This window comes from Euleptes europaea, chromosome 5 (assembly GCF_029931775.1).
Source record: "Euleptes europaea isolate rEulEur1 chromosome 5, rEulEur1.hap1, whole genome shotgun sequence".
In the NCBI taxonomy this organism is placed as follows: domain Eukaryota; kingdom Metazoa; phylum Chordata; class Lepidosauria; order Squamata; family Sphaerodactylidae; genus Euleptes; species Euleptes europaea.
Window position 1 is genome coordinate 94,032,092 of NC_079316.1, and position 12,606 is coordinate 94,044,697.

Genomic DNA, 12,606 nt, shown 5'->3' on the forward strand with positions numbered 1-12,606 from the left:
GTGCACAGACTGGTTTATGCAACTGCCTATAGAGATCTTCTAGCTATCTCATGTACAACAGCACAGAGCTGATGTGGGTCATAAAGCACAGGGATTGTTTCGGTTTCTCTGTTTCTTGCTTTGGAGCAATTAAGTTTTTCTGACCTTTAAGTCTTAACTCTGAACTTAACATGTTTCTGTCACTGAACAAAGCCTAGAACAGAATAGCTGAATGGAATGTTTACGGCAGTGGACGTGCCTGTCTAACAAGTGAAGTGAAAAATCTTTCATTAAACATAGATTTTTGCTGTTGTTCTTTTTAAAAAGAGGCAGGAGAATTTGAAAATGTGCTGGCAGAATTGGGAAAAAAAATTCCCTCCATGATTACTAGAGAGCGACTCTTAGCTAAACAATTTGTTTCACAAACAAAATAATTGGGTTTGGCTCAGGAGCAGATGATGGAAAAGTTGTAAGCAGATGGCTAAAGAGGCTGCTGAGCAGTATGCCTATGCAATTCATTGCATGCTCTCATGATAGGGAATCAGGCTAAATGAAACACTCTCCCCCCTCCCCGCAAGTGTCTCCTTTATACTGAACAATGATACCCTTGAGTGCAAGCCACTGACATCTGCGTTTTTTCTCACACCGTTACTGCACAGGTGCTTCAATCACAAGGTACTTCTCCCAAAGAACCCTTAATGGGGTCAGATTATTGGGTGCTGCTGAAATAGTTTTTTGAAACTTGTCTGAGCTTGGGTGGTCCATTACGAGGAGTATAAAAGGGCCATGCCTACAGTCCTGCTATGCAATTCACAGATGAAAGCAAGGATAGCCATATGCTTAAGAACATAAGAAAAGTCATGCTGGATCAGACCAAGGCCCATCTAGTCCAGCAGTCTGTTCACACATAGTCATAGTCATAGTCATATAACCTTTATTGGCATAAATAGTTATGGTCATGGGATCAGAAATAACAGGTGTTTCATAGAAAAATTACAATAAATTAATATTTAAGATTGAATCTTAACCTTAACCACTTCCACCAAAAACTCTGCTACCTTCACTGTAACCTGCCATAAAGTCATTCAGCAGGAATTGACATATGGTTGTTGTTATGTATGTATATAGTTAGGATAGTAAGCAGGGGGAAGCCTAGGAGCTTGAGTTCCAGGCGAAGGCTCCTAAGCCCTGCTCACGCGATTGGCCCGAGCCAGTGTGCCCTATTGGCCCTAAGCCAGGTCGCTCTATTGGCGACCTGGGGGTTGTTCCCCCCATTACAGATCAGGGGGGGAGTGGCCGCACGCGGCCAGGGGGAATATAAGCGGGGCCGGTTTTCACAGTTCTCAGTTCTGTCTTGTACTACAATAAAGCATTGTTGTTGGAACTCCGTCTCGACCTCGTGTGTCCTCCCCACGCGGACTTAACATTGGCGACGAAGGCTGATAGGCAGTCCGGCTTGCTACTGAAATCACTCTCGCTGAAATCACCTTTGATTCTCTGTGACCTTGCAGTGCCCGGAAGGCAGTCCGGCTCGCCTTGCTGAAATCCCTCGACACACTGAGATGCAACACTTCGCTGCAATGGCCACCTGCGGATCACTGGAAGCATTCGACTCCGCCAACCCCAGCGAGTGGGAGAGCTACGCGGATCGCGTTGCCTGCTTCATGGACGCCAACGACATTGACGACGCCGGCAAGCAGCGCTCGATCTTCCTGAGCATGTGTGGGCCACGGACCTTCCAGCTCGCACAGTCCTTGATGGCCCCCACCAAGGTGCTCGAGGCGTCTTTAAAGGACATTCTGGCCACGCTGGGGAACCATTTCTTGCCTCAGCCGATGCCGTTCCACCTCTGGGACCAGGAGCTGGGTGAATCCGCTGCAGACTACCTCGCCGCCCTACGGCAGCTGGACCGTTTCTGCGAGTTCCAGAACCTTAACGACGCCCTTCTCAACAGGTTTGTCTTCGGCCTCTAGAACAAGAAGGTGCACCGCTGCATCCTCGGCAGAAAGGATGCGACCCTGACCTCCGCCGCCGAGGAGGCCACGTCGGCCGACTCCGCCGCCAGGGGCAACCGGCCCCCAGACCGTGGCGCCACCGCACCGCCTTGTGCAGAAACCCCCGTCCATTTTGGGGACGCCAGTGACTCTGACTCGGTGGACGAGACACACAAGATGTCCGCCAGACCGCACTGGTCACAGGGCCACGTGGCTCACCCGTGTGCCAGCTGCAGCAACCTGCACGACCACCGTTCCTGCTGTTTTAGTGATGCCACCTGCCGGGCTTGCAGCCGGGTCGGCCACATCGTGAAGGTCTGCCGCTCCACGTAGAAGGGCTGGCTGGTGGTGTCGCCTACATGAACGTCCAGTTCAAGCACCACTCCAGCTGTCTCCGCCTCATCGTGGTTGACAGGCCCCGTGCCAGCCTCCTGGGCCTTGAGTGGTTCCAGGCCCTTGCGCTCCACATTGGGGGTATTCACCACATCTCCCAGTCCGCCCTCGACTCCGTCTTGTCCGAGTTCGAGGACGTCTGGAAGGGCCCGCTTGGCTGCTACAAGGGGCTGCCTGTTCGCCTGTGCGTCAACCCGACACCACCCCCATCCGCCTCAAGCCATGCCGGGTCCCCTTCACACTCAAGGACTGGATCGACGCAGAGCTCGACCGTCTCGTCGCCCAGGGCGTCCTGGTGCCGGTGCCCAATGCCAAGTGGGAGACCCCGATAGTGACGCCGTTGAAGGCCAATGGGGACATCCGCATCTGTGCAGGCTACAAATGCACCGTGAACAAAGTGCTACAGAGCCATGCATACCCTGTTCCGGTCATCAGTCAACTCCTGGCTTCCCTCGCCGGGGGGGCGAGTTTTCGCAAAGCTGAACCTGGCCCAGGCGTACCAGCAGCTGCCTGTGGACTCTGAATCAGCCGAGGCGCAGACGATCATCACCCACCGGGGTGCCTTCCGGGTGACTCGCCTGCAGTTCGGGGTCAGCACGGCCCCGGGCATCTTCCAAAACTTTATGGAAGACCTACTCAAGGGCTTGCCAGGCGTCGTGCTGTACTTTGATGACGTCCTGGTCGCCTCCGGCTCCGATAAAGAGCTCCTGGAGCGATTCCGCTGGGTGTTCGCTGTTTCCGGGATGCCGGCCTCACGGTGAAGCTGGAGAAATGCCAGCTGGGCCTGCCACAGGTGGAGTTCCTGGGATACTTGATAGACGCAGACGGTATCCACCCCAATCCCGACAATGTCAAGGCCATCCACAGAGCCCCGCCACCCCGTTGCAAGCAGGAACTCCTCAACTTCTACCATGCCTTCCTGCCCAACAAGGCATCGGTAGCAGAGCCTCTGCACCGCCTGCTGGACAAGTCCGCCCTGTGGTCCTGGGCAAACTACAGCAGCAGGCGTTCGATGCCACAACGGGTCTTCTGTCATCTTCAAGCCTGCTCGTCCACTTCGATGAGCGTCTACCGGTGGTCCTGACCTGCAACGCCTCGGCCTACAGCTTCGGAGCTGTCCTCAGCCACCGGATGCTGGATGGTCGGCAGGCGCCCATTGCCTTCTACTCTTGGTCTCTCTCTGCGGCGGAGTGCAACTACGCCATGATTGACCAAGAGGCCCTCGCTGTCATGGCTGGCGTGAAGAAATTTCATGACTTCATTTATGGGTGACCCTTCAAAATCGTCTCTGACCGCAAGCCACTCTTGGGCCTCTTCGTTCCAGACCGGCAGACTCCACAGATCCTGTCCGCCCCCATGCTCTGCTGGTCGATCTTCCTGAATGCTTATGACTTCAGGCTCCTGCATCGCCCCAGGAAGAGCATCGCAAACGCGGACGCCCTCAGCCGCCTGCCACTCGAGTATCCCAACCTCGATCCCACCTCGGCCCACAACGTGCTCCTGATCGAGACCCTGCCGGAACCACCCTTGCATGCCGCTGACGTCGCCGCTCACACAGCTAAAGACCGGACCCTTGCCCATGTTTTGAACTGGGTGGGGAAGGGGTGGCTGGCTACCTGGCTGGACAGGGAGTTCGTGCCGTTCGCAGCCCGCCAGCATGAACTGTCTCTGCATAAGGGCTGCCTACTCTGGGGAAACTGGGTCAACGTCCCACCCAAGCTCTGCACGAGGGTCCTGGAGACTACACACCTCCCACCCGGGCATCGTGCGTATGAAGGCGCTGGCAAGGAGCTACGTGTGGTGGCCCAGCATCGACGCTGCCGTGGAGGAATGGGTCAAGCGCTGCCGTCCCTGCCAGGAGTCCCAACTAGAGATGCCGCGTGCACCGACCCAGCACTAGGAGTTGACACGCACGCCCTGGTCCCGCATCCACATATACTTTGCGGAACCTTTCCAAAGCAAGACATTCCTAGTTGTTGTGGACTCCTTCTCAAAATGGCTGGAGGTCGTAGCCGTGTCCTCCATGACATCCCGGGTGGTCATCTGGGCCCTGAGGCAGCTCTTCGCAACGCACGGACTGCCGGACACTGTGGTCTCGGACAACGGGGCACAATTCACGTCGGCGGAATTACAGGAGTTTATGGCGAACAACCTAATTTGTCACGTGACCTCTGATCCGTTCCACTCTGCCACCAACGGCCAGGCTGAGTGCATGGTGTGCACGACCAAGGATGCACTGGGCCGCATCGTCGGGGGCAACTGTGATGCGAAGTTGGTAAACTTCCTCCTGGATCAACACACCACCCCCAACTCCGCTTCTGGCAAGAGCCCCGCCGAACTCCTCATGGGCCGCCGGCCCAAGACCGCACTTGACCAGCTGCACCCAGTCTTGATTCCAGAGTTCCCGATCCACAGGAACACGACCGCCACCCCATGGGTTGTTGTGCAGGACTACCTGGTCTACGCCCGCAATTACGGGATGGGGCCAGCCTGGATTCCTGCCACCGTACAAGAAGCCACTGGCCCGGTCTCCTACCAGGTTGCTACCCCCGAGGGATGTGTCTTAAGGCGGCACATCGACCAGCTGCGCCGCTGCCTGGCTGATGCACCCGACTTCGCGACCGCCACAGAAGCCCCTGCGTCCTCCAGAGATCCGGAGCAAGGTGCACTTGCAGAGATCGCATGGGACAATGAGCATCCTCCAGCCGGCCCCTCTGAGGAACTGCCAGGCGCTGCCTGCCCCACCGTGAGTGCACCCGAGCTGACCGCCATGCCAGCAGCTGTTCCCGTATCACCAGCGCCGGTTCCAGCGCCGTGTAGGTCGCAGCGGGTATGAACATGACCAAGCCACCTCAAACACTTTGTGTGCTGGTTGTGTTCAGACTTAGGGGGGAGGGATGTTATGTATGTACATAGTTAGGATAGTAAGCAGGGAGAAGCCTGGGAGCTTGAGTTCCAGACAAAGACTCCTATGCCCTGCTCGCACGATTGGCCCGAGCCAGCATGCCCCATTGGCCCTAAGCCAGGTTGTGCTATTGGCGACCCGGGGGTTGTTCCCCCCCAACACGGATCGGGGGGGAATGGCCGCACACGGCCAGGGGGAATATAAGCGGGGCCAGTTTTCACAGTTCTCAGTTCTGTCTTGTACTATATTAAAGCATTGTTGTTGGAACTCCGTCTCGACCTCGTGTGTCCTTCTCACACAGACTTAACAGTTGTTCTGTAAGGGGCCATCAATTTGCTAATTAAAGGTGATATAATTTTTTTGCGGGCTTCCTCATGTAAATGACAATCTAGGATAATGTGTTATAGGGAATCTGGCTGGTCCATTCCACATGGACATAGTCTCTTGTTGAAGGGATTTTTTGTAAATCTTCCATAAAGAACCTTAGATGGGAAAGAGTTAAAACGAGCTAACATAAAGGCTCTCCATTGGAGGGGTTCCTCCAGTTGACTGATCTGGGAGATGATGACTGACATAAGCCATGCTTGTTGCCTTCTCCCACACCTCTTGCCTCAGCAGTGCTGGCAATACCTGCTGGCCCTGGGTGCCAAGCAAAATGGTGGGACCCTGGCAGCACACATGACAGAGTTGGCCTATCCTACTTCTAGTCTGACTGGTAATGTTTCTCCAGATCTCAGGTGGAGGTATTTCAAACCATCTGCTACCTCAGCCTTTTAATCAGAGATGCCAGGGATTGATCCTGGGACCTTCTACATGTAAAACAGAGGTTCTACCACTCAACCACAGTCCCTCAACCACAGGAATGAAAGAAAAATGTATCCCTTCCCATTCTTTTTGAAGAAAAGGTGCAATATAAACGTGGTAGATAGGTAAGGAAGAAGGCTGAGTTCTGGAGAATGTCAGCTATAACAACACAGACCAACAAACAAGGTACCCCCAAAATCACTCTAAAATACAAAATAGGGACTTAAGTAACAATTAAATAGAGACTGTCTGGTAAACAGGAACCATAAAAGTGTGTCAATAATTATTAGCAATGGTTGGAATATTACTTTCCCAATGTTATCATTTTTGAGGTTTTGGGTACACCTTCCTTGTTATGATCTGTAGTGAGGCCTTGTCATCCATGGTTTGTGTCTAGGATTGGGACACAATAACAATATTTTGCTTTGGCCAGAGTTTTGCAAGCAGTGTTGGATATCTTGATGCAAAAATCTGTTTTACCGTATATACTCGGGTATAAGCCGACCCGAGTATAAGCCGACCCCCAAATTTGAGGCCAGAAAAGGGAATTTCTTATTGACCCGCACATAAGCCGAGGGTCAATAAGAAATTCCCTTTACCGGCAATGCTGCGCTCTAAAATGGCGGCCGCCATTTTAGAGCGCAGGGGCCCTGCCCCAGGTCGCCCTCCCGCCGGCCTCCCAGGCCCTCCCACCCCACCCCACCCCACCCCCACCCCCAGTGCCATCCAAGGGGGGGAGGGGGAAGAGCCCCTGAACCCCCTACTTACCGGGAGACGCGGCGAATCTGCGGCGTGGCCTTCCTGGCCCGGCAGGAGGCCTTTCCAGGCCCCTGCCGGCCGGAGGAAGGCGCTTGGGCGCGTGGGTGGCGGCGGCGCAGCCGGCAGGGGCCTCCTGCCGGCCCAGGAAGGTCCCTGCCGGCAGAAGAAAGGCGCCCAGGCACCTGGGCGGTGGCGGAGTAGCCGGCAGAGACCTCCTGCCGGCCCCTCCAGGACCCTGCCGGCAGGAGAAAGGCTCCCTGCCGCCTGGGCGGCGGCAGAGCAGCCAGCAGGAACCTCCTGCCAGCCCCTCCAGGCCCCTGCCGGCAGGAGAAAGGCTCCCGGGCGAGGCTGCGAGCGGTAAGTTCCTCCCTCCCTCCTCCCTCCTCCCTCCTCCCTCCTCCCTCCTCCCCCCTCCTACCGTATTGACCCGTGTATAAGCCGAGTTCGGCTTTTTCAGCCCTTTTTTTGGGCTGAAAAACTCGGCTTATACACGAGTATATACGGTATTAAAATTGGGCTTTAAATCATCCTAAACAGTCTTTCTAATTTTGGATGGGAGGACGAACTGACAAATGTATGTTAAACCTCTCTCGCACACATACACACAAAGCAGAAAAAAATGCAGACATGCGGAAATTATAGTTAGAAGCAGTGTTTGCCAAAGTGTTCACTATTTATATACAGCTTATTATTAAAGAAAATTTAAACTTGCACATGAAAGCATTTGTTTTCAAAGGCAGAAAGAAAAGGGGGAGAACTTCCTTTATTCAAAGGAATTAGGAATAAAGACTATTTGTGTTTTGAGGTTAACAAAGGTTGACAGACTTTGTAATAATGAGGTGCTTGCTTAGATTTTGCAGACAGGTGCATTTTTCAACTTTAGAGTATAAAATTGAAAGCCAAGTTTTCAAATGTATGCTACAGTAGAAAGGGGCACCTGCTAAAGATTTAGCATGTACTCATTGTTTCCCTTTAACATGTTAGCATGGCTTTTGGGGGGGGGGGATCACCACCTGTCCCCAGGGTTGTCAGTAACCTGGAGAAACCCACCCAACCCCTGCTCCTGTAGCAGAGGCTGTTGTTTACCAGGTCATATTATTTACTTCTGTGCCGTGAAAAGCTTCAACTACCCATTTCTACACATTAAACCTTTGTTAAAGGGACAGCACCCTATTACCCTCAACAGTGGTCTCTGAAGAACCAAGAAGCAAAAGAATTATTGGGTTTATAACCTCAGTCAGAGAAGGCACTTCCATGTAGAAATATTCTGTAGGTAGGAAGTAGAGCATTTTCTTTGAGCATCTATAGCAGGCAGAAGTCATGGCCTTGACATCTAGGCACAGTTATTCCACGCTGCTGTAGAGCTCTTCCAACCTTTCTGTATAAATGTAAGATACTTTTCTCACTGTCCAAACTATACCAAGTAATTGTAGGTGAGCCATATCCATTCTGGAGTCTTTGTGGTAGTGGTTCACACAGTGTACAAAAATCTTACAGAGATCTAAGGGTTTCCCCTTTAAAAGATCATTACTTCCTTTGTTTTAATGTAGTTTATCTACTTGGCATAACAAGCATGTAGCTGAGGGCTGATTTAATTCCACTGACACTTGGACTATGAGAAATTCTCATGTTCATTTAAGTAAGCATAAATGCTGCTGTTAGTAATAGTAATTATTATAATTTAATGCATCCTTCTGATGCACCCATTATTACTTTCTGGGGGTATTGCAAGTTACAATCTTTGTATGTGTTATAAAAAGGGGGCAGTTATTAGGAAAATCTATTTTAAAATTTCTTGAAATTGTGTAAAGTACTTCCATGTATTCCTGAGCAACATGATTAATGATACTGAGGGCATTTTCAATAAATAGAAGTACTTGGCTCTCTAGGAAATTAATTAGATTGTAGCTATATTGCAACTGTCAGCTTACCTGTATATCACATGTAAAATACATCCAAACAAGGGGATCTTTTTTGCACAAATTAACAGATTTATTTGAGATTTTAAAAATTACTGATGAACAAAGTCTGCACGAGGAAAAAAAATCACATCACATAAAGGAAGATTCCTCTTTAGTCAGCCTGACCTCTCACCAGAATATATCTCAAAGCTCAATGTGGTGTTCTCGGTCTTTCTCTTGCTTTTTTTAAGTGTAGCTTGGTTGTTAACCATCTAGAATTGCATATATTTGGTCCGTGCATAATAATGGCATCCAAATGAATGCAGTTGGTTATATGTATATGGCAGTGGTGTTGCTTTTATGACATCTTGCTGTCCTTTCTAAAGGGAGCCAATATCCAAACAACAGTGCTTTAAAATGCCAAAGGGGTACAAGAGTAGGTGGTTCTGAAACCCCTCCCCCCCACACACTGACTTTCACCCAGGTACAGTTGTCCCAGCCAGGGTCATTTCCAGCATCAGAGCCAGCTGAAAGGTGAAGAAGACTTCAAGTGACAAACTGTGGGGGTGAGCGGGTCAGGCAGGGGTAAAATTCAGCACAGAATATATGTCTCTTTGGCACTTCAAATTGAGCTCCCATCCCTGCTTAGGTGTGATTGAGACAGACCTCCCATTTGAAGACAAGGATCTACAATCTTCACCTGTAATTTGGACCAGTGGTATGTATCTCCCTAGCTTCACATGGCTGTAGGAATCTTAATTTATAAGGGCCTGGGGGATCTATATTTCACTGAAATACTGCGGTATGTTAGGCTAGCCAGCACACTTAAAGATGCTGTCTTCTTCTACTTAATTTCCTATACCATTTAAACATTGCTAAAGAAAACCAAAAATCGAGTAGCTCATCAGAATATTTGCAGTGTAATTCCAAGCCGAGCTAACACCCTTCAATTGAAGTCAATGGATTTAGAAGGGTGTATCACAAACCTCTCTCTTGGTCTCCCTTCTCCACCTTCCCGCTTTGGCACATCTGGCTTATGGTTCCTTAAAAAAAAAAAACCGGGAAAAACAACAACACGCTTTCCTCCTTGGCACCAAGAGCCACTCCATGCTGACAGTTTGTAACCCTTTTCCTGCAGCTTGAGAGTGCTTTTTCAGGATCGGGGGGGGGGGGGTCAGGCTGAAAGATTCTCGCCAAGCATGTGCTGTCTAATCACCCCAGAGTCTTGGGTTATATTGATGTTAGAGCTTCAGGACAAGATACTCAGCCCAATCTATCCTAGCCCCCTTTGACCACTAGACTAAATACTGAGATTTTATCCTAGGACTCCCTCCAGTTCCCAGCTTATCTGTCACTGTATACTTGATTATGGAGCAGCCCACACCAAAGATCCCATGAATTGCTCGGCGGCAAGCCAACCCCCCAACAAAGGGGGAAAAGGGGGGAGTCAGAAAGCTGCCTTCACCACGAGAACCCAGCTGGCTTCCATATTATACCTGTGTGCCGCCCCTCAAGACCACCACCTCCCTATCCCAAGCAAACCTGGCCCGCCTGGGCATTTGGGTCCTGGCGTCCACCTGCCACCTCAAGCCAGGGAATTCCACCCACGTGCCTGGTCCATGCTCCCCGGCCTGCGCCCCACCATGCTTCCCCTTGCCGCTCCTGGGCTGACAAAGCAGTGTGCCTCGCCTCACTCCACACTGCCGAGAGGAGGAAGACAGGAACGGTGGAGGGCCATCCAAGCCCAGACGAGTGACCCAAAATCTGGGGTCGCGTGCCCCCTTAGCCTGTCCAGCCCCCTGTGATGGCGGCGCTGCCGGACCTGAGCAGCAACCCCACTCCTCCTGTGGCCTCCCGGGCCTCCCATTGGCCCATTTGAAAACAGGGCAGGGCAAAGCAGCGTGGGCGGAAGCACAGGACATCTCAGGTCCCATGCTTCCTGCCCCTCCCGCACCTGCCGCCCCCATAGCAGCATCGGGAGAAAGGGCCCATGGCCAGCTCCCATCTGCCCGCCAGCTCACCCGATGCCATCGCTGGATCCCGCCATCTGCGGAGCAGGCACAGGCCCCACTCCCAGCCCAGGCCACCAAATCGGGCCTTCTGGTTAGTCGGGGCCTACTATTTTTATTATAGAGCTCACAGATATGTATATATTTCCCTCAGTCACATTTCTCATCACATGGTGTGACTCTAGGTTTACATTATTTGACTCCCAACCTGATTTTTGTGCTCCTTCCCTTTCTTTGAGATCTTCAGTATCAAGTGTATATTTGATGAGGAGAATAACTTTGCACCCTGACCTGGATGGCCCAGGCTAGCCTGATCTCATCAGATCTTAGAAGCTAAGTATGGTCAGCTCTAGTTAATACTTGGAGACCACCAAGGAATACCAAGGGTTGTTATGCAGAAGAAGGCAACGGCAAACCACCTCTGTTAGACTCTTGCCTTGAAAACCTTATAAGGCAGGGGTGGGGAACCTCCAGCCCACGTGCCGTTTACGGCCCGCGAGGACATTTTCTGTGGCCCACGTGCCGAGGCTGGGAGCTCCAGGGCCTTGCCATAGAAACATGGCACAGACACGCGTGCTGAGGCCGGGAGTTCTAGGCTGCCACTTCCTCCTCCTGAGAGCAAACAAGGACACCCCGTCTCAGAACGTTTCCACCCCTCTCCACTCACCAGTCAGCAGCCACAGGGGGTCAATCCGGGAAAGAGAGGGATCTCTTGGACCCCACAGGAAGGCAGCACAGGCCTCCCTGAAACTGTTCCTGAAGCTGCAGCATGCAGGAACACTGTGGTGCCCTTTAAACCCCCTCTCGCCGACTGTCAGCTGTTAATCGGCGAGAGGAGGGGAGAGGGAGAAAGATCCTTCCCCAAAGGCTGCCCTTACAGCCATGGTGTGCGGGAACGCCACGGCACACTTTAAACCCCTCTCGCCGCCTGTTTGCTGTTCAGTGGTGAGAGGGAAGGGGGAAGAAGAAGCCAGCCGCTCCGGGCAGTGGAGCATGCGCACGGGAACTGATCAGGCTGAGGCTTCAGAAGGCCTTTTGTGGACTTGGGGGTGTGTGTGGAAAGGTGGGAAGGCTTAACCCCTGTTGCGCCGGGCTGCATGTGTGGCCGGGTGTGTGCGGGGGGGGGGGGAGGCAAAAAGGCTTCAGCTCTTTATGTGTCACAATGGATTTCACTTTTTTAGATGAAAACAGTTTTTGGAAAGGCATACATGTTTTAGCTTACAGTGGTTAGCCATTCAGTTTTGGAGACGTTTTCAACTTATTTCTCATAACTTCATTGCATCTGTTCCTGACTGGGTGGTAAATTATAAAGGAATGAAACTGAAATCATAGTTATCCACTGAGAACTTAAGGCAGGAAACCTGAGCCTTCGTAGGCCCTGCCTTCAATGGTATAAAGTTCATTTTCAGATATCAGAGTCTGCAGTAGAACCAACAGCAACAAACACCAGCTACTACTGAAATGACTGAAAAATAACCAGTGTCTGAGATAAACCACGGGATCTTCAATGGACTTTTGCAGTGGGATAATTTTAAATTTCTCATCTTTGCTGTTCAGGCCTGAAAATCCCCATTTCAATGTCATTTATATCCTTGTGCAAACTGACCTTTTAATTCTTTATTTTTTTTCCGTTGCTTCTCTTTTCTTTTTGGTTATGCTACAGGGCCTCCTAAACTTGACATAGTTTAGGGCCTCAGCATGTCTTAATCTAGCCCTAGCTCCATGTCTCATATCATCAAGCTCTGCCATGAGTAATTCAGTAAAAACGTCTACACATCCTAGTAGAGACGTTTTGCTTTTGACAGCAATTGAATTTGTTCCAACTGCAGAAGAGTTATGTTTCAAAAAACATCAGGACTTAT

General features: G+C 51.3%; 1 protein-coding gene across 1 annotated transcript in view; it reads left to right on the top strand.

Moving 5' to 3' along the window:
- CTNNA3 (catenin alpha 3) overlaps positions 1–12,606 on the top strand; it is a 955,294-nt gene that overhangs the window by 530,112 nt on the left and 412,576 nt on the right. The window lies entirely within an intron of this gene.